The sequence below is a fragment of the Pseudophryne corroboree genome, chromosome 2, assembly GCF_028390025.1.
Source record: "Pseudophryne corroboree isolate aPseCor3 chromosome 2, aPseCor3.hap2, whole genome shotgun sequence".
Classification (NCBI taxonomy): Eukaryota; Metazoa; Chordata; class Amphibia; order Anura; family Myobatrachidae; genus Pseudophryne; species Pseudophryne corroboree.
In genome coordinates, this window is record NC_086445.1 from 701,771,565 (window position 1) to 701,777,564 (window position 6,000).

Here is a 6,000-nt window from a genome sequence, read left to right on the forward strand (position 1 = left end):
AAGCGGGACAGAAGCCCGCCGCTGAGGGGGCGGGGCCTTCTTCCTCAGCACACCAGCGCCATTTTCTCTTCACAGCTCCGCTGGAAGGACGCTCCCCAGGCTCTCACCTGCCGTATACAGGTGCATTAGAGGGTAAAAAAGAGAGGGGGGGCACATAAATTTAAGCGCAGAGATATATTAACAGCAGCTACAGGGTAAACACTAAGGTACAGTGTAATCCCTGGGTTATATAGCGCTGGGGTGTGTGCTGGCATACTCTCTCTCTGTCTCCCCAAAAGCCTTTGTGGGGTCCTGTCCTCAGTCAGAGCATTCCCTGTGTGTGTGCTGTGTGTCGGTACGCCTGTGTCGACATGTTTGATGAGGAAGGATACATGGAGGCAGAACAAGTGCAGCTGAGTGTGGTGTCGCCGCCGATGGTGCCGACACCTGATTGGATGGATATGTGGAAGGTGTTAAATGATAATGTAAACTCCTTGCATAACAGATTGGATAAAACTGTAACCGTGGGATAGTCAGGGTCTCAACCCATGCCTGATCCTACAGCGCAGAGGCCATCAGGGTCTCAAAAGCGCACACTATCCCAGATAGTTGACACAGATGTCGACACGGAATCTGACTCCAGTGTCGATGACGATGAGGCAAAGTTGCAGCCTAAAATGACTAAAGCCATCCGCTACATGATTGTAGCAATAAAGGATGTATTACACATTTCTGAGGAAAATCCTGTCTCTGACAAGAGGATTTATATGTATGGGGAGAAAAAGAATGAAGTGACTTAAATGAATTATGTGAAAAAGCGTGGGATTCCCCTGACAGGAAGGTGATAGTTTCCAAGAGATTACTTATGGCGTATCCTTTCCCGCCAACGGACAGGTTACGCTGGGAATCCTCCCCTAGGGTAGACAAGGCGTTGACACGCTTGTCTAAGAAGGTGGCCCTGCCGTCTCCGGATACGGCCGCCCTAAAGGATCCTGCGGATAGAAAGCAGGAAGCTATCCTGAAGTCTGTTTATACACATTCTGGCACACTGCTGAGGCCAGCAATTGCTTCGGCCTGGATGTGTAGTGCGGTAGCTGCATGGATGGATACTCTGTCTGAGGAGATAGATACCCTGGACAGGGACACTGTTCTACTGACCCTGGCACATATCATGGACGCGGTCCTATATATGCGGGATGCCCAGAGGGATATTTGCCTGCTGGGCTCTAGAGTTAACGCAATGTCCATTTCTGCCAGAAGGGTCTTATGGACTCTGCAATGGACAGGGGATACCGACTCTAAAAAACACATGGAGGTTTTACCTTACAAGGGTGAGGAATTGTTTGGGGACGGTCTCTCGGACCTAGTTTCCACAGCTACGGCTGGGAAGTCAAATTTCTTGCCTTATGTCCCTCCACAACCTAAGAAAGCATCGTATTACCAAATGCAGTCCTTTCGTTCTCAGAGGAGCAAGAAGGTCAGAGGTGCGTCCTTTCTTGCCAGAGGCAGGGGTAGAGGAAAAAAGCTGCACCATGCAGCTAGTTCCCAGGAACAATAGTCTTCCCCGGCTTCCACTAAATCCACCGCATGACGCTGGGGCTCCACAGGCGGAGCCAGGAGCCGAGGGGGCGCGTCTCCGACATTTCAGCCACCAGTGGGTTCGCTCACAGGTGGATCCTTGGGCTATACAAATTGTGTCTCAGGGATACAAGCTGGAATTCGAGGTGATGCCCCCTCACCGTTACCTAAATTCGGCCTTACCAACTTCCCCCATGGAAAGGGAGATAGTGTTGGCGGCAATTCACAAACTTTTTCTCCAGCAGGTGGTGGTAGAGGTTCCCCCCCTTCAACGGGGAAGGGGCTACTATTCCACTATGTTTGTGGTACCGAAACCGGACGGTTCGGTCAGACCCATTTTAAATTTAAAATCCCTGAACATTTATCTGAAGAAATTCAAGTTCAAAATGGAATCGCTCAGAGCGGTCATTGCAAGCCTGGAGGAAGGGGATTTTATGGTGTCTCTGGACATCAAGGATGCTTACTTGCATGTCCCCATTTATCCGCCTCATCAGGAGTACCTCAGGTTTGTGGTACGGGACTGTCATTACCAATTCCAGACGTTGCCGTTTGGCCTGTCCACGGCACCGAGAATATTTACCAAGGTGATGGCGGAAATGATGGTGCTCCTTCGGAAGCAAGGGCTTACAATTATCCCATACTTGGACGATCTCCTCATAAAGGCGAGGTCCAGGGAGCAGTTGCTGATCAGCGTAGCACACTCTCAGGAAGTGTTGCGTCAGCACGGCTGGATTCTGAACATTCCAGAGTCGCAGCTGATTCCTGCGACGCGTCTGCCCTTCCTGGGCATGATTCTGGACACAGTCCAGAAGAAGGTGTTTCTCCCAGAGGAGAAGGCTCAGGAGCTCGTGACTCTGGTCAGAGACCTCCTAAAGCCAAAAACAGGTGTCGGTGCATCACTGCACACGAGTCCTGGGAAAGATGGTGGCGTCATACGAAGCCATTCCCTTCGGCAGGTTCCATGCGAGGATCTTTCAGTGGGATCTGCTGGACAAGTGGTCCGAATCGCATCTTCAGATGCATCGGATGATCACCCTGTCCCCCAGGGCCAGGGTGTCTCTTCTGTGGTGGCTACAAGGTGCTCACCTCCTCGAGGGCCGCAGATTCGGCATACAGGACTGGGTCCTGGTGACCACAGATGCAAGCCTCCGAGGGTGGGGGGCAGTCACTCAAGGAAGAAACTTCCAAGGGTTGTGGTCAAGTCAGGAGACTTGTCTGCACATAAATATCCTGGAGCTACGGGCCATATACAACGCCCTGAGTCAAGCGGAGCCTCTGCTTCGAGACCAACGAGTGCTGATTCAGTCAGACAACATCACGGCAGTCGCTCATGTAAACCGCCAGGGCGGCACAAGAAGCAGAGTGGCAATGGCGGAAGCCACCAGGATTCTTCGTTGGGCGGAGAATCACGTGCAAGCACTGTCAGCAGTGTTCATTCCGGGAGTGGACAACTGGGAAGAAGACTTCCTCAGCAGACACGACCACCACCCGGGAGAGTGGGGACTTCATCAAGAAGTCTTTACGCAGATTATAAATCGATGGGAGCTGCCACAGGTGGACATGATGGCGTCCCGCCTCAACAAAAAATTAAAGAGGTATTGCGCCAGGTCAAGGGACCCTCAGGCGATAGCTGTGGATGCACTGGTGACACCCTGGGTATTCCAGTCGGTCTATGTGTTACCCAGGGTACTGAGAATCGTAAGAAAAAGAGGAGTGAGAACAATACTCATTGTTCCGGATTGGCCAAGAAGGACTTGGTACCCGGAACTGCAAGAAATGTTCACAGAGGACCCATGGCCTCTGCCTCTCAGACAGGACCTGTTGCAACAGGGGCCCTGTCTGTTCCAAGACTTACCGCGGCTGCGTTTGACAGCATGGCGGTTGAACGCCGGATCCTAGCAGAAAAGGGCATTCCGGAAGCAGTTATTCCTACGCTGATAAAGGCTAGGAAGGACGTGACAGCAAAACATTATCACCGTATATGGCAAAAATATGTTGCTTGGTGTGAGGCCAGGAAGGCCCCTACAGAGGAATTCCAGCTGGGTCGATTCCTGCACTTCCTACAGTCAGGTGTGACTATGGGCCTAAAATTAGAGTCCATAAAGGTCCAGATTTCGGCCCTATCCATTTTCTTTCAAAAAGTACTGGCTTCACTGCCGGAGGTTCAGACGTTTGTTAAGGGAGTGCTGCATATTCAGCCTCCTTTTGTGCCACCAGTGGCACCTTGGGATCTTAAAGTGGTCTTGGCTTTCCTGAAATCCCACTGGTTTCAGCCACTTGAGACAGTGGAGCTAAAGTATCTCACGTGGAAAGTGGTCATGCTGTTGGCCCTAGCCTCAGCTAGGCGTGTGTCAGAATTGGCGGCTTTGTCATGTAAAAGCCCCTATCTGGTTTTCCATATGGACAGGGCAGAATTGCGAACTCGTCCGCAGTTTCTGCCAAAGGTGGTGTCATCTTTTCATCTGAACCAACCCATTGTGGTGCCTGCGGCTACTCGTGACTTGGAGGATTCCAAGTTGCTTGATGTAGTCAGGGCTTTGAAGATCTATGTTGCCAGGACGGCTGGAGTCAGGAAAACTGACTCGCTGTTTGTCCTGTATGCATCCAACAAGCTGGGTGCTCCTGCTTCAAAGCAAACCATTGCTCGCTGGATCTGTAACACGATTCAGCAGGCTCATTCTGCGGCTGGATTGCCGCATCCAAAATCAGTGAAAGCCCATTCCACAAGGAAGGTGGGCTCTTCTTGGGCGGCTGCCCGAGGGGTCTCGGCATTACAGCTTTGCCGAGCTGCTACTTGGTCGGGTTCAAACACATTTGCAAAGTTCTACAAGTTTGATACCCTGGCTGAGGAGGACCTGGTGTTTGCCCATTCGGTGCTGCAGAGTCATCCGCACTCTCTCGCCCGTTTGGGAGCTTTGGTATAATCCCCATGGTCCTTACGGAGTCCCCAGCATCCACTAGGACGTTAGAGAAAATAAGAATTTACTCACCGGTAATTCTATTTCTCGTAGTCCGTAGTGGATGCTGGGCGCCCGTCCCAAGTGCGGACTTTCTGCAATACGTGTATATAGTTATTGCTTAACAAAGGGTTATGGTTATGTAGCATCGGTTGAGCGATGCTCAGTTGTTGTTCATACTGTTAACTGGGTAAGTTTATCACAAGTTGTACAGTGTGATTGGTGTGGCTGGTATGAGTCTTACCCTGGATTCCAAAATCCTTTCCTTGTAATGTCAGCTCTTCCGGGCACAGTTTCCTTAACTGAGGTCTGGAGGAGGGGCATAGAGGGAGGAGCCAGTGCACACCAGATAGTACTAAATCTTTCTTTAGAGTGCCCAGTCTCCTGTGGAGCCCGCTATTCCCCATGGTCCTTACGGAGTCCCCAGCATCCACTACGGACTACGAGAAATAGAATTACCGGTGAGTAAATTCTTATTTTTGCCCTGGCAAATCAGCCATATTTGCCTGTGCCAAGGTGACTGGGACATGGGTTGGAGTAGGTGTCTAGATAACTAAAGTACAATAAGGGTTTGTTGAAGCAAAATGCTTGCAAGTTTGTGACCTAACAAGCGCAAATGCATTAGCTTAGAGAGGGATGTGAAATATATAAATGGAGCGCTATGTATATTTAAGTGAGATTATTATTTCACTTATACCTGTAAAGTAAAAAAAGGGTTAAAATAAAAGTTTATAGCTCTTTTTTGATATATGTAAGAGGGAGTCCATAATTGAGTTTAATAGGAGTTCCTGTGTTGCCGGTTCTGGTAGCCGCAATGGTATGAAGCTGATCCGATGTGGTGAGGGCTAAACTATCCCTAACACTGCTTGCCTCGTCTCCCGGCAATGTGGGTGCTCTCCTCCGGCTCTCCCGGTGGTGTGGGCGGCTTCCTCTGGCTGGTACTCCTATGTCCGGCAGACGTACTCTGTGCTTCACTGGCACTTTGCCACTGATATACGAAAAAAGAATTAGATTACACCTGCGCTGGATAATGAAGATAGCAGAGGAAAATACCTTCCAGTGTTATCAAAACTGGAAACAACAAGAAATATGATACAAAAATGGTATTCTCATGCGCCAAACAAAAGTAAGGTAATAGGTACTTATAATGTGGGCTGTCCTTATGCGTTGTTCACGGTCTCAATTCCTTATTTCTTTATAAGAGCTTGCCACTGATCAGGGCTGCAGGGCTCCAGTCTCCGTCTCACAAACAATCATCTTCAACACGTTTCGGGCATTAACGCCCTTTCTCAAGGATGATTCCATGTCTCCAGGGTTCCTCCTTTATGGCACAGCCTTTATTAGTTAATTAATTTCAATTTAAAATAGGATTTCTTTGTTAAAAATAAGGGTAACTGTTTAATAATACAATGCAGGTATAGCGCATAAAAATAATGGATTTCTTTTGTGATAGGTATGTATAAGCAATATAAACAATTAATTAGGT